Source organism: Rana temporaria, chromosome 3, assembly GCF_905171775.1.
Source record: "Rana temporaria chromosome 3, aRanTem1.1, whole genome shotgun sequence".
NCBI lineage: Eukaryota > Metazoa > Chordata > Amphibia > Anura > Ranidae > Rana > Rana temporaria.
In genome coordinates, this window is record NC_053491.1 from 303,779,694 (window position 1) to 303,805,342 (window position 25,649).

The 25,649-nt window shown below is 43.2% G+C and overlaps 1 protein-coding gene and 1 long non-coding RNA gene across 4 annotated transcripts in view; one reads left to right on the forward strand and one right to left on the reverse strand.

Moving 5' to 3' along the window:
- The window catches only part of SKP1 (S-phase kinase associated protein 1), a 210,605-nt gene that overhangs the window by 36,604 nt on the left and 148,352 nt on the right, over window positions 1-25,649 (forward strand). The gene's annotated exons all lie outside the window — the stretch shown is intronic.
- On the reverse strand, window positions 16,684-23,661 carry LOC120932429. Its single transcript, XR_005747987.1, has 2 exons — window positions 22,430-23,661; window positions 16,684-18,548 (listed from the first exon to the last, which is right to left on the reverse strand). It is a non-coding gene; the product is annotated as an uncharacterized LOC120932429 (long non-coding RNA).

A 25,649-nucleotide genomic window follows, 5' to 3' on the forward strand; every position in this document is an offset into this window, starting at 1 on the left:
TCGATCCTAGAATACACCTGATGGGGATTAGAGTAAAAGGTATAGTCCCTCTCTTCTCCATGTAATGTCCTCATGCGTCCACCAGCTGGGCTTTGTGCAAACTACGTAGAACCCCCCCGTCTGGTCCCCTCTGTGATAGATGAAGTCCCCTTGAGGTATCCATTTTTGGAATCAGGGGAATATTGAAATCCCCTCCCAGGATCAATTTGCCTTCTAAAAACTTCATCAGTTCTTTAAGGACCTTCCTCATAAAGGTATCTTGGTGTACATTAGGCAAATACACTGTAGCTAAAGTCACTTTTGTTTCCCCTATCTTCCCTCTTAAAAGAGGTATCTCCCTTTTGGTCACAATGGCTATTTTCTAGTGTCCAGGGGATCCTATTTGAGATCAAAATAGACACCCCCTTGGACTTTGCTTCTTGGTTCCCTGCATGATAGGCCGCGGGAAAAAATCTGTTTTGCAACAGTGGGAGCACCCCCGTCCTAAAGTGGGTTTCCTGTATATAGGCAAATATCTGTCTCTAGACGTCGCAGGTCGTTTAATAACATCCTTCGTTTCTCAGGGGCGTTAAGGCCCTTAACATTCCAGGAGGTTATTTTTAAACCCTCCCATCCCAGGTTCGGAAGCAAAAAAAAACCGAGAAGAAACCCCCCCCCCCCCTTACCCTCCCCAACCACTTCACTACACCCCCCCCACTCTATCTCCCCCCCTCCCACCACTAAGTCCCCTTAGGGTACGTTACCCACAATAACCCCCTCACCCAATGGTTCGGTGGGCAAAACCTAATCTAGGGGCTGGTCCAATTTAGGTGGAGTCGTATATCACAAACAAGAAAAAATCTAAAAAAAAAGGAAAAACTAGTGAGACACCCCAGCCTGCCCCCCCTCCCTCCTCCCTCCAGTTGTTTAATCTTCACCCCTACGTTATTATTATGTATCTGTTGCCCCCTGTATGCCCCTCATACTAATTCTCTCTTAACAAATAAACTAATTTACTTTATCCTACCTAATCTCCATTTATTGTATTTATTTACATTATCCACACATCCTTATATTTAATTTTTCCCCGTTCCCCCCTTCCCCCCCTCCTCTGGAGCACAAGCTCCACATATGCTCCTGCCTTCCCTTAGCCCCAACCCCCCTTCTTGCCCCCCCTGAGCCCGCCCATCCCCCCTGCCCCAGCGTTATGTGTTTATTTAAGTGTTCCTAAACCATCCGGGGGGTTAGGAAGGAGCAAGATCCATGGAGAGGAGACGGCAGGCTCTGTGTAGTCTCTCAAATTCAAGGGGGCATGTGGTGGGGGGGGTCTATTAGTTGAAGGCAAATTGCCTCAATGGTCTGATGTAGAGCGTCTTTCTCAATTGTCTCAGGTACCCCCCTAAACCTCAGATTCTTACGCCTGCTGCGATCCTCAATTTCTTCAATTTTAAGCTGTAGGAAATCTACTTGCACCATTTGTAACCTCCTGAGGACTGTTCCAGACTCGCCACCCGCTTCTCCAACAGCCCCCTGCCACTTCCACATGAGCCAACGTATTTGTTAGTTGCTGCACTTCCTCCTGTACAGTTTCCAGCTCTCTTCGGTGCGACTCCTCCATCCTAAGAACTAGTGCTTCCATCTCCGCTCTTGTAGGCAGTGCAAGTGATGTCCGCCCCGTGTTGGAAGGATAGCAGCAACTCCTTCAGGGAGCCATGCTCCAGCTCCTGGTCTGTTGTTTTTGGGCCATCACACGCTGCTGCTGCTGCTGCACGGGCTCCAACTCTCCAGGTCTGTCCGCTCTCCAGCGTCTCCTTCCCTATGACCGTGGGTATTGGTGCGGGGCCGCTCACTATGTATCTCCACCGCTCTACTTCCTGGTATTTGCGGAGCGCGTATACCTGGGTCTGTTTCAGCACGTGACGCCACAGATCTAGTGCGGTTAGCAAACTGCTCTGGTCGGGGGGAAGTACTGTTGAATCTCGGGCTGGGTACGGGCTTTGGGAACTCTTTCCTCTTTCTTCATCCCCCGTGCAGCTGTACAGGCTCTACTTCCCTCCTCGGGTCTGCGCCGTGTAAGGCACTTCACTCCAGAGCTGTAGGGGACTATTCGGCTTGAATCATTATCCGGAGGGTGGAGAGAGGTTCGTGGAGCTCCGGAGCTAGTGTGTCTCTACTCCGCCATCGTTAGACCACCGCCCGGCTTCCTTCGATCCAGATGATTCTAATCGCTCCAGATTGGTCTCTGCATCCTTGGTACACCGATCTCGGGCGCCTGGTGACGGATGTACACTGGTGGTTGCCAGGGCGGGAGGATTTCTGTCTCAAGGTCCCATACTTCCTCCTGTGGTACAGTCGCTGACTTGCACGACATGGCTGTTGGAAGCCTGACTTTAAGAGACCGGAGTCTGTCCGTCTCTGTCATCTCACCCATGCTGAAGGCAAGGTAGTCTCCTTTCAGGAGGATTTACCATTGTACCTAGAAGGCCTACGTCTTTGTGCGAAGATACAGGGTGATGTCCACGGACGTACTCGGTGTCCCGGGTCCTGCTGTTTTTACAGCTTGGAATGGATCTAAAAATTGCCTTTATTTATTAAAATTCTTAAAAGTACAAAACGCAGTCAGTTTACCCGTAGGCCTCGATGCGCCAAGAACAACAATACAGCAACAACCAAAAAACACACACACAGGCAGCGGAACAGATCAAATTTAAAATAGTAGCAGATCAAAGAACTATAAAAACCTATGTAATTCCATAGGCTAGACTGAAAAGCTCAGTTTTTAAAAGCTTCCTGAACTTAAAAAGATCATTCTCAAGCCTTAATTTTAGAGGCAGGGAGTTCCAAAACTGTGCTCCCTGGACCGCACTCGTTCCTCCCTCCGCATTTTTTCTTACGAAATTTAGGAATCACCAAAGTTTCCAAATTAGCCGACCTAAGGTACGGTTGGGCACATACTTGGTGAATTTTTCTGCAGGTACACTGGCCCCTTGGCCATGGGTAGCCCCTGTGCACATGCATCCAGTCTTAACAGAACCCGTTCCTTCACGGGTAGCCAAGCAGGGCTCTCAGCGATGGCGTGATGTGGTCACGACGACCAACACCCGTGAGTAGCCTCGCAGCGGCATTCTGATAAGCTGTAATTTGTGCATGATGTTATTAGGTAAACCCAGGTACAAAGCATTACAATAATCTAATCGACTTCCAATAATGGCATTGACCATGGAGATCTTATGCGATTCTTCAATGAAGCGAAAAGTCGACCTCAGGAGTTCAAGTGAAAGTGACAAGAACTCACCACCTGGTTTTACCTGTGGTCGTAGCGTCAATCTCTCGTCCAAGATGATTCCCAAATCCCTGACCTGGGTGACTGGCACTGGGACCGATGAAAACGAGTTCGGCCAGGTAGGGGAAACCGCCCGACCATGGCTGATTGCATAAAACCATGCACTCAGTTCTTGGAGCCATTGAGCATAAGATAATTGGCCCCATCCAGGCTTGAATTTCCTCCAGGCAGGTGGCCAGAGTTATCTGTGCCCCCCCCCATCCCTGGGCAGAGGAATGTAGAACTGGGTGTCGTCAGCGTAGACATGAAAGATAGGTTGTGGCGGCGGATGATATATAGCAGAGGCCTCAGATAGATTGTTGAACAGGAGCGGCGCTAACGCCGACCCTTGAGGGACTCCACAGAACAGGGGACTATCAGAAGAGCAGTTCAGTACCCAGCCTTACTCTCTGAACTCTGTTCCAGCAGAAATGAGGTCATCCATGCCAATGCTATACCATCAATGCCTGCCACAGTCCCTAATCGATCAAGCAGTCTAGAATGATCGATGGTATCGAATGCTGCCAACAGATCCAGCAATACCAAGGCCGAAGCCTCATTTCTGTCCAGGGCCCAGAGTAGATCATCCTGGACTTTGGTCAAGGCGGTTTCAGGACCTCTTCCTGGTCGGAATCCAGATTAAAAATCATCGAGAATGGAATTGGACTCGAGATGGGGCTGAATTTGCCACACTGCGGCTCGTTCCATGATTTTTGCCAGAAATGGTAGAGTTGAAATGGGACGATTATGCTCAACACGGACGGTGCCAGGTTAGCTTTCTTCAGCAGGGGAATAATCACACCCGCCACTTCAGAATACCCGGCACTGTTCCAGTGGAGAAGGAAAGTATTTACAATGTCGGCAATAAAGGGGGCTAATGCAGTGGCGGCCCGCCCATAGGGGCGCCCGGGCGCCGCCCCCCCCTTCCCCCAGTCAGTAAAAAAAAAATCTAAAAAAAAAAAAAAAAAAAAAATTTTTTTTATTAACATGTCCCTTTAAGGAAAAAAAATTCCAAAAAAGGTTCTTATGTGCACTGAGTCCGCGGCGTCGGGCGCCGGGAAAAGCCGCGGTATGGGTAGCGCCACGTCTGTGCAATCACGGGATTGCAGACGTGGCGCTACATTGGCAGCCAAAAATGCCTTTGTGGCGCGGTCCCATCGCGCCACTTGCTTCCGGCGCGAAATGGACTGCATTGTTATGGCTGGGCGGTTGCATCCACTATTTGTGCTCGTTCCGTCCTGACGTCCCTGGAAGAACAGGAAAGTGACGTCGGGACTCGGGGCGCTCAGTGCGAGTACAGGTAAGCAGAGCTATGCCGCCTGCCTCTGCCCCTCTGTAATTGGACTGTTTTCTCTGCAAAGTTCGGCGGCAGCAGCTGCAGCTGTCCACCCCCCTTCTGCAAAGATTACCTGTGTTCCAATTTTTTTTTAGTGAATATTCGGCCGAAATCGCGGCACCCCCCTCCCCCCCCGGGGGGGGGATGGGGGTGCCGCGATTTCGGCCGAATATTCACTATAAAATTTTTTTTGGAACATTTGGAATTTTTTTTTTTTAGTGCACATTTGGCCGAAATCGCGGCACCCCCATCCCCCCTCAGGGGGGGGGGGGTGGGGGTGCCGCGATTTCGGCCGAATGTTCACTAGACATGATGAGCAATTAACCCAGTGCAGATGTAGGCTCATTGCAAGGGTGGATTTTTTTTTAACATTTTCATGGAGTTGGGCATAATAAATGATTTTTAATGTTCAATGCAATGCATAATCTGGGTGAAATGCCAGCCGTCAGCAGCCTGAGCCCCAGGAGAAGATGGGGAGCTACAAGTCCCAGCAGGTTATAATATAAGGCTCCTAGGTGGATGGGAGTCTTATATTATAAACCTGCTGGGACTTGTAGTTCCCCATCTTCTCCTGGGGCTCAGGTGCATGCAATCCACCATCTATGGGACTACAAGTCCCAGCAGTGAGAAAAACTGGACAAAGATGGTGGATTGCATGCACCTGAGCCCCAGGAGACGATGGAGAACTACAAGTCCCAGCAGGTTATAATATAAAGCTCCGAGGTGGATGTATGACTGGACAGTGACACAGTGGGGACAATTGGCACAGTGGCTGTGTTTGATGGCATGGTACAGTGGCTGCATTTGATGGCATGGCACAGTGGTGACAATTGATGGCACAGTGACCACAATTGATGGCATGGCACAGTGGCTGCATTTGATGGCATGGTACAGTGGCTGCATTTGATGGCATGGTACAGTGGCTGCATTTGATGGCATGGCACAGTGGCTGCATTTGATGGCATGGCACAGTGGCTGCATTTGATGGCATGGCACAGTGGCTGCATTTGATGGCATGGCACAGTGGTGACAATTGATGGCACAGTGGCCACAATTGATGGCATGGCACAGTGGTGACAATTGATGGCACAGTGACCACATTTGATGGCATGGTACAGTGGCTGCATTTGATGGCATGGTACAGTGGCTGCATTTGATGGCATGGTACAGTGGCTGCATTTGATGGCATGGCACAGTGGTGACAATTGATGGCACAGTGACCACAATTGATGGCATGGTACAGTGGCTGCATTTGATGGCATGGTACAGTGGCTGCATTTGATGGCATGGTACAGTGGCTGCATTTGATGGCATGGTACAGTGGCTGCATTTGATGGCATGGCACAGTGGTGACAATTGATGGCACAGTGGCTGCATTTGATGGCATGGCACAGTGGCTGCATTTGATGGCATGGTACAGTGGCTGCATTTGATGGCATTGCACAGTGGCTGCATTTGATGGCATGGCACAGTGGCTGCATTTGATGGCATGGCACAGTGGCTGCATTTGATGGCATGGCACAGTGGTGACAATTGATGGCACAGTGACCACAATTGATGGCATGGTACAGTGGCTGCATTTGATGGCATGGTACAGTGGCTGCATTTGATGGCATGGTACAGTGGCTGCATTTGATGGCATGGCACAGTGGTGACAATTGATGGCACAGTGACCAGAATTGATGGCATGGTACAGTGGCTGCATTTGATGGCATGGTACAGTGGCTGCATTTGATGGCATGGTACAGTGGCTGCATTTGATGGCATGGTACAGTGGCTGCATTTGATGGCATGGTACAGTGGCTGTGTTTGATGGCATGGTACAGTGGCTGCATTTGATGGCATGGCACAGTGGCTGCATTTGATGGCATGGCACAGTGGTGACAATTGATGGCACAGTGACCACAATTGATGGCATGGTACAGTGGCTGCATTTGATGGCATGGTACAGTGGCTGCATTTGATGGCATGGTACAGTGGCTGCATTTGATGGCATGGCACAGTGGTGACAATTGATGGCACAGTGACCAGAATTGATGGCATGGTACAGTGGCTGCATTTGATGGCATGGTACAGTGGCTGCATTTGATGGCATGGTACAGTGGCTGCATTTGATGGCATGGTACAGTGGCTGCATTTGATGGCATGGTACAGTGGCTGCATTTGATGGCATGGTACAGTGGCTGTGTTTGATGGCATGGTACAGTGGCTGTGTTTGATGGCATGGTACAGTGGTGACAATTGATGGCATGGTACAGTGGTGACAATTGATGGCACAGTGACTGTGTTTGATGGCATGGCACAGTGGCTACGTTTGATGGCATGGCACAGTGGTGCGAATTGATGGAACAGTGGCTGCATTTGATGGGCACAATGAGGCTTATATTTTTTTTTCTTCTTCGTTTGCGCCCCCCCAAAAATTTTGAGCACCAGCCGCCACTGGGCTAATGTCTCTGCGGCGTCCTTCACTAGTTGTGCAATGCAAGGATCAAATGATGAGGACGAGGCTCTAAGAGACTTGAGGATATTCAGAATATCTAAAGTAGAGACGTCCACAAAACTAGAGAATCTTGTACCTTCATAGATGGGACAATATTCCTCAATATCTACTACTTTGATATTATTCCTAATAATTTCTATCTTTTCATTAAAATAATTTGATAAAATATTACAAAACTCTGGTGAAGCTTCTTCTTCCGGCTGTCTACATGCTGGATTAGCTAGATTTTTCGCAACTCTAAAGAGTTCAGCTGCTGCATTTTTAGCATTGGCAATTTTTTCAGAGAAAAACTGCTTTTTGGCAGTTTGTATCCCTAGTTTATAGTTCCTCAGGGCTGCGGTATATACCTCCTTGGAGGTGGGCACCGGATTTTTTCTCCACGCTATCTCAGCTGCTCTGCACTTCCATTTTAAACTTCTGGTCACTGGGTAAACCAGAGGGATTATTATTTGCTTGCCTAATGCAATGATTTCTCTTTGGGGGGCTAAGTAGTCGAGCGCTTTTGTAATGGCCGTATTGAAAAATATTCATTTTCTCAGCTGCGACTTTAGTGGACTCAAACGATGCCTTATCAATATTCAACAGGAAGTGGTTACTAAAAGCCTTAACAGATATTTTAGTGAGATTCTCGAATATTTGGGAATACTGTCCTATTAGGAACATGAGGTAACTTTTGCGAAATTTATGCTGTGATCAAATAATATTAATTTGTAATCACTCCATATAATCTCTTTCGGGGGAATATACTTTCTCTATACATCCTGACTGGAAAAGCCAGTCCAGGGTGTGGCCCGCTTTATGAGTAGCCCCTATGACATCTTGGCTATAGCCAATGGAGTTTGCAAATGCAATCAACTGCTGGGCTTCCGAATTATTTACATCGTCAGCCCAGCAATTGAAATCTCCCAAGACTATAGATTGGGCATATCGCAGGGATTGAGTCGTTAGGAGTTCGCACATCTTCTCGCCAAACCTAGCTTTAGCGTTAGGAGGATGATAAATCACTGCCATTCCTATGGTTACTTCAGGGCTCAAGTTGCACTGCAGGAAAAGTGTCTCCATAGACGCATAAGAATCCTGCGTGCAAGTTTTTATAATTTTCAACTTAGCCTTGTATATGCAGGCAGTTCCTCCACCTCTCCCCGAGCTACGGTCACAAGATAGTAGCTTATACCCAGGCGGGACCAATTCGTCCAGTCTGGGCGGGGAAGCAGGAGAGAACCAGGTTTCCGTGATTAGCAGGTAATCTAAATCATACTCTAATAAGGTGTCATAAATGGCTGTCGCGTTTTTTACCGCAGACCGCGCATTAAGAAGTCCTCCTTTTATTGTAGAATTAATTTGTTTATGGGTTGGGGTTTTTTCATCTATCAAAGTATCTGCATTAGCAACTTTTGGTACTGACAAGATTTTCTCAGCTATAAGATTAAAATTAAAATCAAGCAAATTATATTTATTCAATTTCATCAAGGTTCTAACGGGAACATGTCCTTCCATATTAAAGGTTTTTAATTGGACAGAAGAGTACACAGTTCTGCTCTGACTTTGAGGACTATAATGGATGGTCGATACCATAACGTCCGGCCTACCACCAGTTTCCATTATAAATAAATGTAAAAAATACTAAAACTCTTACCAGGAAGACTAAGCTGTTATAATTAGCCGTACTATGTCTATAAAAGCAACTGCTACCAAGAATCACAATCAAAGGCTCACCTCGACTGCTGCATGGTAAAATTTGTGCCCAACTCAAAAAAAGGAGGGGGGGAACCCACCCGACCCACCCCGGACGGGCACAGACGGGCTTCCCTCTGGCGCGGCGCCCGCTGCGCTTCGCACAGCGTCCCGCCGCCTTTGAAGGCCTGCTAGACCCCGCCCACAGTGGGGAATTAGTCCCAGCTTCTCCCAGAGAGGGAAAGCTGATTGCTGATGACACTGCACCTGTGCGGCCTCTCCAGAGGCAACTTTACACAGCAGTGGGAAAGGGGCTGTTTGAAGAAAGTCACTCCAGGGGACACAGTCAGGAACTGAAATTAAAATAATGCTGCCCTCCGCTCACCAGTGAGCCGTCTTGGTGCTGCTGATTAAGTACCGTTTGGGGCAGATTTCAGCCTTGGCTGTGTTTTTTGTCAGTGGCCTATTGCGGTCCATTCCCTGGTGGGTACCTTTTTGTGCTAGTCATATACTGCTTGTCATATACTTCCCCCCCCTCTTGGTTCACCTCTTCCACCATGAGTTTGGACTCTGGTGCTCTGTTATTCAGGAACCTTCCTTTTTGAAAACCTCAGATTCTTCTCTTGACACTATCTCGGAAGGTGGCATTTTTAGTGGCCATTACTCCTGTCAGAGTTTCTGAGTTGGCGGTCTTGCCTTGATCCTCCATTAGGATTTACGTGGTGGTGCTTACGAAGGTTGTTTCGGCCTTTCGCCTGAATGAGGACTTTGTTCTTCCATCCTTTTTTGTCCTCGGCCGGCGCATCCTAAGGAGGTTGCGTTTCCTACTTTAGGTTCAATAAGTATTTATTACAATTTTAGACAGATATAACAGAAAACAGAAGACATCAGATCCGGAACCCGACAAAGGGTAACCCTATCGGTAAAGTACAACACATGCACATAGCCATACCAGATAAACGGGTGTGTACAAGTGAATAATCCATAGGCACTTTGGTGGTACAGACAAAGATATGCACTGCAAGCCTACGTCGGACAGGGGCTATCCCTGGCCTGGACGCCCCATTGGGAATCTGCTGCGGCCAGGAATCAGGGAAGCAGGAGAAACAATAGAGGACAACTGGGGGCAGAAGTGCAGGGAGTAACATAACAGTAAAAGGTTTACATTTTGTACCAGTGGTCTTGACTGGTGTACACGACTGCGTTTCCTACGGGTCCACAAAAGGGCCTGGCAGTCTCGTCGACCACCATTTCTCGGTGGATCAGGCAGGCTGTCGTACAGACCTATGCTCTTAGGGGGCAGACGCCCCTTTTCCGGTCACGGCACTTTCAACCAGGGCAATTGCTTCCTGGGTTTTCCAACATTATGTGTCTGTCTCACAGGTGTGCGGGGCGGCGACTTGGTCGTCCGTTTACACTTTTTTTCTAGATTTTACATGGTTGCCGTGAGTGCATCTTCTGATGCTTCTTTCGGCCGCTAGGTTTTGCAGGCGACTGTTTACTGTTGCACCGCCTCTGTTGAGGAGCTCTGCTTGTTTTGGGGTGAAGTTAAAATTGGTTTTACTGATACTGTTCCCACCCCTCATTTTTGACACTGTTTGGAGGACGTCCCACTTGTCAAGATTTAAGGAGCTGTGTCCGTCCATGGACGATAAGAGAAAATTGGATTTTTTGTACTCACCGTAAAATCCTTTTCTATGCACAAGAGAATCTGCTGAAGTCAAGCAGACTAAGAACATGGATTACTGTAATCCATGTTCTGTGGTCTGAGACCAAGATAAACTTTTTAAGTAATTCATGCAAAAGGAGCCCTAGCCAAGTATGGAGTGAATGCTGTACATGGACATACTTTTTCAGTAAGCCAACATTTTCCAGAGGTTTTCTTTTGGGTTTAGATCAGAACTACGGGCCAGCCATTTCAAGGTTTTCAGCTTCAAGGAACTGTTTTGCGGTGTGATGGGGCCTTGTCAATGCATGGAAAAATAGCTGGCTGATTGGGTGATGAACCGCATGTTGAAGGTTCTGATAAACCTTTGCATTCCCTCTGTCATGTACAGTCAGGTCCATAAATATTGGGACTTCGACACAATTATTATCTAAAGATGTCTAATGGGGGAAGAGGGCGCTAGTAAAAAATACCTCTAATGGGGTGTTGAAAACGTGATCCCAAATGGTATATGTGGGAAATGTGTATATGATACACTCTAATGTCTAAACAATTATAACAAAAAATATCTCGATTAGACCATATGCAATCACTGTGCTAATATAGCACACACACTGGTGACCTCAGTGAAAGTCCAAAAAAACACTATCCAAATAGTGCGTCTTATTGCGGTACTCAAAACCATATGCAAAATTAAATAAAACAGTCCATGTGTGCTTATTGACAAATCCAAACGATCATTGGAGCATGCAAAAACGGATCTTGAGTGTTGCTACAGCCACCACCATTAATACATTTGCACCCGAAGTGATCTTGCTAAAAGGGAGGCTTACCAAAGGCAGTGGACCCCTTTCATATGAATTGGGTCAGATAAGCTGAACAGGTGTTAGTGCCTGCACACTGATGATAACGTGCAGACTGCAGATTCAATGCCAGTGATGATCAGGATTCCATCCAAAAACATTAACAGAGAGAAAAGCTATAGTGCATTACCGTTTATTTTAAAATCACATAACATAAAAAGCTGATTGGCCCCTTACTTGGAGAGTGCCTGCCCGGCACTAGGACTGCATGCGTCTAACAGGACCATCAGCTGTGTCGGACCCTCAGCAATTGTCGGAGGCTAGTCTGGCACTTTCTCAGCACACCAGCTGATCCCGCACGCCGCTGCAATTGAACAACGCGCCTCTTCACACAGCAACCCACACAGCTGAGGGTCCTGTTAGACGTATGCAGTCCTAGTGGCGGGCAGGCACTCTCCAAGTAAGGGGCCAATCAGCTTTTTATGTTATGTGATTTTAAAATAAACGGTAATGCACTATAGCTTTTCTCTCTGTTAATGTTTTTGGATGGAATCCTGATCATCACTGGCATTGAATCTGCAGTCTGCACGGTATCATCAGTGTGCAGGCACTAACACCTGTTCAGCTTATCTGACCCAATTCATATGAAAGGGGTCCACTGCCTTTGGTAAGCCTCCCTTTTAGCAAGATCACTTCGGGTGCAAATGTATTAATGGTGGTGGCTGTAGCAACACTCAAGATCCGTTTTTGCATGCTCCAATGATCGTTTGGATTTGTCAATAAGCACACATGGACTGTTTTATTTAATTTTGCATATGGTTTTGAGTACCGCAATAAGACGCACTATTTGGATAGTGTTTTTTTGGACTTTCACTGAGGTCACCAGTGTGTGTGCTATATTAGCACAGTGATTGCATATGGTCTAATCGAGATATTTTTTGTTATAATTGTTTAGACATTAGAGTGTATCATATACACATTTCCCACATATACCATTTGGGATCACGTTTTCAACACCCCATTAGAGGTATTTTTTACTAGCGCCCTCTTCCCCCATTAGATTCCATTGCACAATATATTGTTTATGTTTTGACACAGAGGAGCAGCTGGATATTAAGTAGTAATTCCCAGCAGAGAGCAATTCACTTATCACTAAGTGGTTAATTGATTTCATTAGTGAATTATAATTATACTTAAAAATTTGGCGCGGAAACACATCTCACCTTTATCACATTATCTAAAGATGAGCTTTAACTGCAGACTGTCAGCTTTAATTTGAGGGTATTTGCATCCAAATCAGGTGAACGGTGTAGGAATTACAACAGTTTGTATATGTGCCTCCCACTTTTTAAGGGACCAAAAGTAATGCCACAGATTAACAATCCTAAATCAAATTTTTTTAATACCTGGTTGCAAATCCTTTGCAGTCAATTACAGCCTGAAGTCTGGAACGCATAGACCTCACCAGCCACTGGGTTTCATCCCTGGTGATGCTCTGCCAGGCCTCTACTGCAACTGTCTTCAGTTCCTGCTTGTTCTTGGGACATTTTCCCTTCAGTTTTGTCTTTCAGCAAGTGAAATGCATGCTCAATCGGATTCAGGTCAGCTGATTGACTTGGCCATTTCATAACATTCCACTTCTTTCCCTTAAACTCTTTGATTGCTTTCGCAGTATGCTTCAGGTCATTGTCCATCTGCCCTGTGAAGCACCGTCTGAGTTCTGAAGCATTTGGCTGGATATGAGCAGATAATATTGCCCGAAACACTTCTTCAGAATTCATCCTGCTGCTTTTGTCAGCAGTCACTTCATCAATAAATACAAGAGAACCAGTTCCATTGGCAGCCATACATGCCCACGCCATGACACTACCACCACCATGCTTCACTGATGAGGTGGTATGCTTTGGATCATGAGCAGTTCCTTTCCTTCTCCAGACTCTTCTCTTCCCATCACTCTGGTACAAGTTGATCTTTGTCTCATATGTCCATAGGATGTTCCAGAATTTTGAAGGCTTTTTTAGATGTTTGGCAAACTCTAATCTGGCCTTCCTGTTTTTGAGGCTCGCCAATGGTTTACATCTTGTGGTGAACCCTCTTTATTCACTCTGGTGAAGTGTTCTCTTGATTGTTGACTTTGACACACATACACCTACCTCCTGGAGAGTGTTATTTTTCTGGCTAACTGTTGGGAATGGTGTTTTTCTTCACCAGGGAAAGAATTCTTCGGTCATCCACCACAGTTTTCTGTGGTCTTCCGGTTCTTTTGGTGTTGTTGAGCTTACCAGTCTTTCTTTTTAAGGATGTTCCAAACAGTTGATTTGGCCACACCTAATGTCTTTGCTATCTCTCTGATGGGTTTGTTTTTGTATTTTCAGCCTAATGATGGCTTGCTTCACTAATAGTGACAGCTCTTTGGATCTCATATTGAGAGTTGACGGCAACAGATTCCAAATGCAATTAACTCTGGACCTTTTTACCTGCTCCTTGTAAATGGGATAATGAGGGAATAACACGCACCTGGCCATGGAACAGCTGAGCAGCCAATTGTCCAATTACTTTTAGTCCCTTAAAAGTGGAAGGCACATATACAAACTGTTGTAATTCCTACACCGTTTACCTGATTTGGATGCAAATACCTTCAAATTAAAGCTGAAAGTCTGCAGTTAAAGCACATATTGTCCGTTTCATTTCAAATCCATTGTGATGGTGTATAGAGCCAAAAAGATTAGAATTGTGTTGATGTTCCAATATTTATGGACCTGACTGTAGCTGTACAAGAGGGTCATGATCCTACGGAGTAAAATGACCGCACCAGCCAAGCAGACTCTGGCTGGAAAAAGCGCCCAGAGGCGATTCAGTTCGCATGAGTTGCGCTATACAAGTCATTCATTCAGGAGGCCCAACTCCTGATGCAGAAAACCTTCCCCAAACCATGACTTCCCCCTCCACTTTTCACGGACTTCTTTACACACTTTGGGTTCAGTCTTTCTCCAGCTTGACGATGAGCATGTTTCCCCAGCTTGACGATGAGCATGTTTCCCATCGGAGCCAAATAAATTTAAACTTTTTTTTATTACTAAAACTTTGGACCAGTTCTCTGTTCACACATGTTCCTCAGCAGAGGTTAGTCTAGCATTTTTTTTTCTTTCTGCTAATAAGGTTTGGTCACTGCAGAGTGGGCTTTCAGTCTAAATTCTCAAACGGTGAGACACTGAAGAGAGATCCTTACTCTGTTCAGCGTTGAACTGGTGAGCAATCGCAGCTGAACCGATTGCCCATTGAGTCTCCACATTATCCTGTCCTCTTTTGCATTGTCTTTTGTGATTAACCAGCCTTTTTGGGGGACAAAGTACTTTTGCTATGGCTGAAAGGGTCATCCGTTGTGGCCTTCATCGGGACAACCTGCTGCTTGATGGTTTCAGTCACTTTAGAACGGCTCACAGTTTTGCAAAGTCAGTGAAACGGAAAGTTAGGTTCGAGTTACAGTGCCTCGCGAAAGTATTCGGCCCCCTTGAACTTTGCGACCTTTTGCCACATTTCAGGCTTCAAACATAAAGATATAAAACTGTAATTTCTTTATCGTTACATCACGGGACACAGAGCGGCATTCATTACTATATGGGTTATATGGAGTACCTTCAGGTGATGGACACTGGCAATCTCAAACAGGAAATGCCCCTCCCTACATAACCCCCTCCCATAGGAGGAGTACCTCAGTTTTTACGCCAGTGTCTTAGGTGTTGGTCATGGTTTAGCTTGCCTCCGCATCCTTGGGATTAGGTGAGCTAACCGGTTCTGTCCAAAGGCCTCAGCGCTAAAGTGGTCAGTAACCGGGCCCCAAACCCTTGGGGTATAGCCCATAATGCTTTTCTTTTTAGAGAGCTGGACCCTGGGCCCAGAACTTAGAAACCTTTGGGGGCCTAATGTTTCTGTTGCCAGGGTGCTATATGGGCCCAGGACAGTGGATCCTTCATAGGAACCCAGGGCCTGAAGGTCTAGACATCCCCACGGAGATGGGGGAAGATTGGGCCTCTTGCTTGGCAAAGTCCTGCGGCATGGAGCAGGTAAGTGAGGGGAAAACTTGCGGAACTTGGTTCTTAGCAGGTTTTTTCTGGGGGGTCACAGGGGACATGCCTAAAGTTATGCGCTGCATCTGGCAAACTAGTCACATATCTTAATGATAGGATGGCTCTATGTGTATTATTCCCCATAAGAAGTGACCTCCCTTGTAGTGTTGGAAAAGCATTGAGTGGGGCCTGTGTGATATAATGTGTATGTGTGTGTCAGAGAGCTGTGCTTACCTGCAAGCCTCCAGGCGATGCTCCATCAGTCTTCCTCCTCTGAGCCTGCAAAGCAGGCAAAACGCTGACCTCCTCGTGGTTCCAGCTGGAGCAGAGAGGCTCCCTTCCCCCCAACCCCCCCCCCCTATCGGCGGGCGCGCGCGCGTTCACGTGTTATAGGCGCAATTCGCGCCGTTTAGCTGAGGGGGGAAGGGCGGGTCAGTGGCTTAAGGAAGGGGCGGCCCTTCCTTTTTCGTTCCAAACAGCTCATTCGATACATTGGAACTGGGGAGGCAAGACCAGAGCGGCAGCACGGGGCGCCGAGGACACACAGTGGCCAGAGAAGACTGTTTTCAAGCCTAGAAATAGGCTGTTTCTTTCCATCTCATAGTTTTTCTTTGCAATACTACTCAGGGGGACAGAATGCTTTTTCTTTCCTGGATTTGAAACAAAAACAAAAAGAAAAAGATTGAAAAAAAAAAAAAAAAAGTCATCTAGGGGAGAGGAAGCATTTTTTATCCCCCAAACAGGTGTTTGGGCAATTAACTATTTATAGTTCCAAGTACCAATAAGCTAGCAGGTGTACCTCGGTATTGTACCATGGCATCCGGGTCAGAGGGTACAAGAGGTGGGGATTCCCCCAGAGAGTCTGAGGTCTCGGACAAAGTTATGCCGCTGCTTTCCCCTCAGGGAGCCTTGGGGCCATCGGGATCTGGGGCTGGAGCTGGCGCGGGTCAGTCCAGCCCTAAGATAGTCACGGACGAGGTATTACTCACCTCTTTAAAAGAGATGGAGAAAAGAATGGGAAAAATGATAGCCACAGCTATGCGGGGCAGTAAACGGATTAGATCTCCGTCGCCCGAGCGCGGACCCTCAGAAGAGGAGGTCCTTTCCTCAGGGGAATTGGACGACCTCTTGGACAAGGACCAAGTAGGTTCAGGGATCGAAGATCCGGATACAGAGGAGTCTGGAGCAGTCTCCCAAGGGGAGAGCTGGTGGATTCAAGCCTTAACGGACTTGGTCCATAATGCATTTAACTTGCCAGTTGTAAGAATGTAAAATTAATAACTAATATTCTTATAGCTTCAAGGGCGTATCTGAATGAAGATCATTCATAGTCAGGTTGATTTGAAAATAACGTGTGAGTTTATTGTCACACAGGTGGCATCATAAACACAATGAAAAATAGTATAAAGTTCAGTTTAGCGTAGATGAAAATATCTGGAATTGGATCGATAGTATTGTAGCAAGCTTATGAAAGGATGTGTGCAGCCTCAGGCATGTTGTCTTCTGAGATTTTCCAAAGTGATGCCGGAAGAAACAGGAAATGACGTTTGACTTCTGGCTTCAGCTGTTCTCCTAGTCTATATGTCAGTGTTGTCTTTCAAAGAGGGTGTGAATTAGTGTGTCTTAGTTTAAGTGTGTATCAGTGTGTCATGCAAGTGTGTGGTGCAAATGAGTCCAGCCTTCTTTAAAGCAAAGCTTAAATATATGTTACAAGTGAACGTCATGACCTCATACGGCCCAGGCTTAGACCCTTGTATGGCAAATATTAATATCTGCTAGGTTCAGCAATATGAAGATCTTAGCACAGAGTCGTATGGAGTTTGATTGACAGGCACACATGTGACACTCTATACTTAGAGTAGTGTGCTTGATGATGCAATGTCATAGAACATATATTATCAGCTATAAAGCTATAACTTCATTAAGTAACTATATACTAATACATATTAGTATGACTAAGACTTCACTTAAACTAACTCTAAATAATTAAACAACAATATCAAATAAATAGCTAAGTTATGGATTATCTGTGATTTTAACTTTAAAGCATGTAAAAACATGTCAGCTCTGACACATGAACTCTATGTGTATACTTATCTGTTAGCCTGCTGACCTACTGAACTCATGTCAACTTTGGACATAGTAGAACAACTGCCTGACATTCAAATCTTATGTCATTCTCAAATCGGTTGTCCGTAATGCTCAGTTTTGGATAGAAGAATTATGTCATATCAATTGATCAAGGTCATTCATTCATACCTAATTATTATGATTAATCATAAATCAAAATATGTTTTGCAAGCTTGCCATGAATTGCCGAATTATGAATTTGGAATAATATTCTAACAATCCCCCCTGAATTATGATTAATCATACTAAATCATTTAATACTCACATACATACATTCATATCTCATTTTCTCCACCTTGTATCAAACGATTGGACACGATATTCCTCAGAACTGAAGCAACTAGAAATTTTCCTTTTCCTAAATGCTTTACTCTTTACTTTTAACTCTTCTTAGATCTATCTAATCAAAATCTTACCAGAAATAATGGTATAGATTTTAAAAATGTATAACATAATGATGACTAATATCAATAATTATTAATATTAACAATAATAATAATAATGAAAATTATTATTATTAAAATAAGTAAATAATGCAATAATATATTTCCATATATGTGCTCAAATAATATTTTAGCTCTTTGGAAATATACTTTATACTCTAAAACTTTCATAACTTTCCATAGTTCTATTAATGATATCTTTCTTAAGTTATGAACAAAAAATGTTCTATTAACTAGAATGAGTGTGCTAACATTCAATATGTGAATAAATAAAAATAAATAAAAATAATAATCCTAACTTCATGTGAACATTAATATCATAATAATTGGATAATCAAAAAATGTATATGTATATGTGGACAAATGTTTCAGTCCTAAATTGTTTATCTATAGTAGATAGATAATGTTCCTTCCGATTAATGTTTCTTCATGAAATGTCTTTAAAATGTCTTCTTCAAGTTCCGTTAGAAAAACCTTGATGAATAAGATAAAATAGTTCATAAATATGAAATATAAATCTTTTGTCAAATATTCTTCCAAAAAGGATCTCTTCTTTAACTTTGAATTTCTCTTTGCTCTTTATAGAAGCTTGTTATCCTTCATATTTGTTTGATTTTAGATGCCATATCTGTAAAAGAGAGGCAGTATCATTACTCAGGAATAAAATATTTATATTAATTCTTGTACATCTTCCTATTTTTTCAACAAATATTAAAACATTATGAGACAATAACTTTGTGAAATTGTTAAAACTATATGTGAAATACTATCTCATATTTTCCTTCAAAGATATTTTCTGTGTGACTATGTACTTCTATGTATTGTCCTTATCCTGTCTAAAAATAACCTAAATTATAAAATATATGTACTGTGAGGTTTAGGTATGTCAGGACGCAATATTTCATTTTTCCGGTCATGATACAAATTCTATTTCTAACGAACAAAGTTAGATTTCATATCACCCCAGAGATGACAATGGACTATGCCTTTGTTCTCACCTCTAAACGATTAGAAATATGCGTAACTGTATTCTGTGTTGGAGTTCTTACTTTAGTGTCAGAGTGTTCTGCAAGTACTTCAATGCATTTCTCAGCTCTTACGCTGGAAATCTGAGATAAAGACTTCTCAGCTACAGCTGTATAAACATGTGCTGGTGTAAATTTCTATTGATGTCTTTCGTTCCCATCTATCTGAATGTGTATTTGTAATAAAGCTCTGAACCATAAAGGATATATTTTCTTAATTTCACTAAAATTACCTTCCTCAAAAATACCTTTTAATGAACAGTCAGGTGTCCATACAATGGTTTTGTTTGATTTTACTATGCTCTCTGTAACTTTAATTGCATAGTAAACACTTAGAAGTTGCTTCACACCTGGCTCAAAAGTTTTTTCCAAAAATGATAAAACTCTGGAGAAATAGGCAATTATTTTCTCCTTACCTTCTTGTAACTGAAACAATGTTACTGAGATGGCATTCTCAGATACATGAGTTTTCAAAACAAACGATGTTTCAGAACAGACCTTTATTGTACTTAATGCTGGAGCATTCTGCAAATCTTTTTTCAACACTTCAAAAGCATTTTTCTCATTTGGACCCCACTGGTCAACTATATTACCTTTATTCCTTAAAAGATTATATAGTGGATTAACTTTTTCTGCGAAACAATGTACAAACTCTTTGCAATAATTTATTTTATGCAAAAATTTATGCAATGCCTTGTAAGTTGTTGGAGTTGGGATAACAGTAATATCCCTAACTGTTTCTTGCAACAATTGTCTCTTTCCTTGACTAATTTGCATGTGAAGGAATTTCACTTGACTTTTCATCAGCTGAACTTTTGTTGTGTTTAATTTTAAACCTTCAGCTTGTAACATCATAAACAATTCAGACAAAAGAGCCATATGTTCATCGATATTCTGAGTACTCAGCAAAATCGTATCCACGTGCTGACAAATGCAATCTGGCCTAGAAAATTTAGAAAGTATTGTTGCTATAGTTTCATGAACTATACCATCACCAATACCTAGATCAGGTATTAATCGAGTGAACGTATAAGTCTCTTTTCTGAATGTGAACGCAAGTTTGTATTGACAACTTTTAGTTAAAGGAATGGAAAAATGGCTACCAGCGATTTCTAGTACAGAAAACACTTTGTTCTCAACATTCAAATGTAATTTTATGTTAGATTTATCAGGAAGAACTGGGCTATTTGTGATTTGTTTATCCAATGTTCTTACGTCAACTGATAAAGAATATGAATTATCAATATTTTTGATAGGCCAAATACAGTTATTTACCACTGATTTAGCTTTCTTTACAATTCCAAGTTGTACAAATTCTTGAATAATATCAGAAAGTGGACCAATTGATTCTGGTGGTAACTCACTCTGATCAAGAGGTTCTGGATCCTTTCCTTCAATATTTAATTCGGCACTTTTCAAAGTTCCAAAGTCATTTTTGAACTTTGACCACAAACTTGGAAAAGATTGTACCACTTCCTTTAAAGCACAATTTTCATCAATATCAGGCCACTTTTGTTCTGTAGACATATTGGTAACAGAACCAACATCACTGTATACAGAGGGATCAATCAGCACTGATTTGGGCCTAGATGGATCTTTCCAAATACTTCTATTAGCCAAATCAATCACCCACTTTTGTTTATTGATTACATCAATGCCAAGTATATTCTCTGCTTCGTGACAGACCCAAATGTTAATATTAGTTTTCACTAATCCAGGTACTTCAAATGTTACATTGGATACCTGTCTAGCAGTGGAATTACCTGTATTATTAAAACCCACTATATTACACATAGGAGAATTTGGTTTCACAGGTATGTTTTCTTTGATAAGGGTAATCTCAGATCCACTGTCTAAGAGACAATTAATATGTTTACCATTTATCAAACATTGTAAATATGGTCTCCCATTCTCGTCCAAAATAATTGGTGCTACATATTGTAATGGCAGAGAAATTGAATCCGGGTGTGATTCTATTTTTGGCAATGGCAATAAACCTTCTTTTTCAGTGACAGCTCCTTTTGCCATAATGTCTGAACTACTGTGAACAGTCAAATTACTGATCTGTTTGACTTCAGTGTCATAAGGCAATTCAGTCAAAATGTTATCTTGACATGAAAAATCAGGTTGCACAAAAGCTGATTTTTCATACTCCATATCTTTAGTTCTTATTTGTAAGTCACTCTTAAACTTAAAGCAATGTTTTTTCATATGGCCAAATCCATGACAGTAAAAACACATCATGGGGTCGTCTCCTTGACTCACTTGACTGCACCTGTCCTTGTCATTCCTGCTAAGACCTGTCGTTTCTGACACGTCTGTAGCCTGACTATTTTTGTCACATTGAATAATAGAAACCTCGTGTGCGAGACTGCTTTGATTCAATTGTCTCCTAATTTTGTCAATGAAACTTACTATAGCATTTAAATTTTGCCGTTCCTGAGCTATGGCCACTGAAGTTGGGTCAAGGTATTTAAATTTTTTTATGAAAGCCATTTTTAAACCTGGGTCAGTTTCATCATCTACTCCAAATATCATTTCATAAACCTTGCAAAATCTTGTTTTAAACCAAAATGGATCTTCTTCTGCAGTAGTCTGTAATAGGTCTAGCATTTCTATGGTCGGTTTTTGTTCACCGGTCATACATAGCAATAATAGTCGCAATCTATCTGTGGCGTCATTTTGACCTTCATCATCACTAACAAGTGAATGGATTCGTTTAGCAAAATTAACAGGAATCCACAACTGAAAAATGTAATTGCGTTGATCGTTTGAAAGATTAAAACGATCTGCAAACATTTCAAATAAATCCCAATTAGAAAATACAGTAGCCTCAACGTCATAAATAGGAAAGTCTTTTAGAACCTTCATCAGCTGATCATGAATTTGCAATTTAAGTTTTGCAGTCCTACATAATAAGTTTTTATGCTTCATTTCCATTTCATCAGTAGCATCAACATTCTCTATTTCCGAACTTTCCGGAAAATAAGATTGTAGCTTTGACTTGGTTTCAATCTTTTTGTCATCTGTATTTATTACAGCAATCTGTTTACTGTCATTTTGTAACTCTGGCAAAATCATGTTTTTAGATCCTAATTGTTCCTCAAGATTTTCTATGTAATTACACAAAATCTCACAGTTCGAACAACTGAGAGCATCCTGGGACACATTTTCATGTATTCCTGTGTTCTGTACATTATTTGTCTCTGTCTGGTTTAGTGTACACACATTTTTGGCAGGTAAAATATCAATAATCATCTTATTAAATATTCTTACCAATTTCAATACATTACTTATTTTCTTACGTAATTTATTCACAGTAAACCTAGATTTGTCTATCTGGACATTGGAATTTAAGCATTCTTGGTACATATACAACCACACGTGACTGTCATTTGGATAAAAACACACATCTTTAAATTCTAGCTTACTATCTCTAGCTATTTCATCTATAAAATTCATAATTTTTTTTTTTTTTACTCACCGTTATTAGAAGGATTTCTCGTCATCAACCGGCTGTTACTGGACTGTTGTCCACATCTGACGCGACACAAACGCCTCTTGCTTGATAGGTTCTGAACCGTCTTTTTTCTCGAGACTTGAATATTCGCAAAGACTGCGCCAATCTCTCCCCCCCTCATCAAGGGTCGAGATTTCCGTAAAAATAGAGATAAGACAGTACTTTCTTTGGCTCGCCACTGTAAGAATGTAAAATTAATAACTAATATTCTTATAGCTTCAAGGGCGTATCTGAATGAAGATCATTCATAGTCAGGTTGATTTGAAAATAACGTGTGAGTTTATTGTCACACAGGTGGCATCATAAACACAATGAAAAATAGTATAAAGTTCAGTTTAGCGTAGATGAAAATATCTGGAATTGGATCGATAGTATTGTAGCAAGCTTATGAAAGGATGTGTGCAGCCTCAGGCATGTTGTCTTCTGAGATTTTCCAAAGTGATGCCGGAAGAAACAGGAAATGACGTTTGACTTCTGGCTTCAGCTGTTCTCCTAGTCTATATGTCAGTGTTGTCTTTCAAAGAGGGTGTGAATTAGTGTGTCTTAGTTTAAGTGTGTATCAGTGTGTCATGCAAGTGTGTGGTGCAAATGAGTCCAGCCTTCTTTAAAGCAAAGCTTAAATATATGTTACAAGTGAACGTCATGACCTCATACGGCCCAGGCTTAGACCCTTGTATGGCAAATATTAATATCTGCTAGGTTCAGCAATATGAAGATCTTAGCACAGAGTCGTATGGAGTTTGATTGACAGGCACACATGTGACACTCTATACTTAGAGTAGTGTGCTTGATGATGCAATGTCATAGAACATATATTATCAGCTATAAAGCTATAACTTCATTAAGTAACTATATACTAATACATATTAGTATGACTAAGACTTCACTTAAACTAACTCTAAATAATTAAACAACAATATCAAATAAATAGCTAAGTTATGGATTATCTGTGATTTTAACTTTAAAGCATGTAAAAACATGTCAGCTCTGACACATGAACTCTATGTGTATACTTATCTGTTAGCCTGCTGACCTACTGAACTCATGTCAACTTTGGACATAGTAGAACAACTGCCTGACATTCAAATCTTATGTCATTCTCAAATCGGTTGTCCGTAATGCTCAGTTTTGGATAGAAGAATTATGTCATATCAATTGATCAAGGTCATTCATTCATACCTAATTATTATGATTAATCATAAATCAAAATATGTTTTGCAAGCTTGCCATGAATTGCCGAATTATGAATTTGGAATAATATTCTAACACCAGTACCAGATCTCCAGGTATCGACGGTTTCAGCTTTGGGCTCACTGAGGGCGCCTCAAAGCAATGCAGTGTTTCCGATCCACCCTCTACTAGAGGGAGTTTTGTTCCAAGATTGGAACAAGCCAGATAAAATCTTCTTGCCACCTAAAAGATTCTCTGCCCTATATCCTATGGAAGATAAATTTTCCAAGAAATGGGCTACTCCTGCAGTGGACGCAGCCATCTCATGTATTAACAAATCATTAACATGCCCTGTAGAAAACATACAGGTATTCAAGGATCCAGTTGATAAACGCTTGGAAGCACTACTTAAGAACTCCTTCACTACTGCAGGGGCAGTAGTACAGCCAGCCGTGGCTGCGATTGGGGTTGCTCAAGCATTATCGGATCAAGTTAAGCAGATGCTTAAACTTATTCCTGCCCAGCAGGCAGAAGAATTTTCGGATGTCCCTAAAGCCATTTGTTTTACGGTAGACGCAATTAAGGATTCTATCCAGCAAGCGTCACGTTTATCGTTATCCCTTATCCATATGAGAAGACTCTTATGGTTAAAAAGCTGGGAGGCCGAGCCCCCATGCAAGAAGCTCCTGGTAGGGTTCCCCTTCCATGGAGGACGACTCTTCGGAGAAGACCTAGATAAATACATTCAGACCATTTCAAACGGCAAAAGTACTCTCTTGCCAACTAAGAAGAAGTTTCAGGGGCCTGCGTTTAAACGACAGTACTCCCCTGGGCAGGGGCCCTCTAATGCCAAACAGTATCGACGGCCTCCTGCGAAAGCAAACTTCGGCTTCAACAGCAAGTCACAAGGACAGGCTGCTAGAGGCAGAAAGCAGTGGTTTCGCAAACCAGCAAAACCAGCCCCCAAGCCGACCTTATGAAGGGGCGCCCCCACCCACGAAGGTGGGGGGAAGGCTGCGACTCTTTTCAGAGGTCTGGGAAGCCAGCATTCCTGACGAGTGGGTACGGTCTTCCGTTGCCACGGGCTACAAATTAGATTTCTTAAAGTTTCCTCCTCCTCATTTTCAGGCCTCGAGGATTCCAAACGATCCGGAGAAGGGAGCCGCATTAATGTCGGCATTAAATCATCTACTTTCCCAGGAAGTAATAGTAGAGGTACCAGTCCTGGAACAGGGGCTGGGTTTCTACTCCAACCTATTCATCATCCCAAAGTCCAATGGAGATGTCAGGCCAATTTTGGACCTAAAGATGGTAAACGCATACCTAAAAGTCCGCTCATTTCGGATGGAATCCGTGCGGTCAGCTGCTGCCACACTCCAAAAGGACGACTTCATGGCGTCCATAGACATAAAGGATGCCTACCTTCATGTTCCAATTTATCAGCCACATCAAAGATATCTACGCTTCATGGTGGCTTCACGTCATTTCCAATTCGTGGCGCTTCCCTTCGGGTTGGCTACGGCCCCCCGGGTGTTCACGAAGGTCCTAGCTCCAATCCTAGCCAAGCTAAGGATCCAAGGGGTCACGATCCTAGCATACCTGGACGACCTCCTAGTCATAGATCACTCGTCTCCCGGCTTGGAGCGAGCAGTGGCCCTCACGGTCCAATACCTCGAGAAGTTCGGCTGGGTCCTAAATCGAGAAAAGTCAGCTTTCCTGCCCACAAGGCAGTTGGAATATCTCGGCATGGGATTAGACACAGAACAACAAAGAGTGTTTCTACCTCTGAGGAAGGTCAAAGCCATCAAGGAATTAATCCTACTGGTTCTAAGCAAGAAGGAACCGACTATTCGCCTATGTATGAGGTTACTAGGCAAGATGGTGGCCACATTCGAGGCGGTACCATACGCCCAGAGCCACACTCGCATCCTGCAGGCAGCCATCCTGTCAGCATGCCACAGGCCTTGGATATCCCGTTGCCGCTCTCATCAAGAGTCCGACAAAGTCTGTGTTG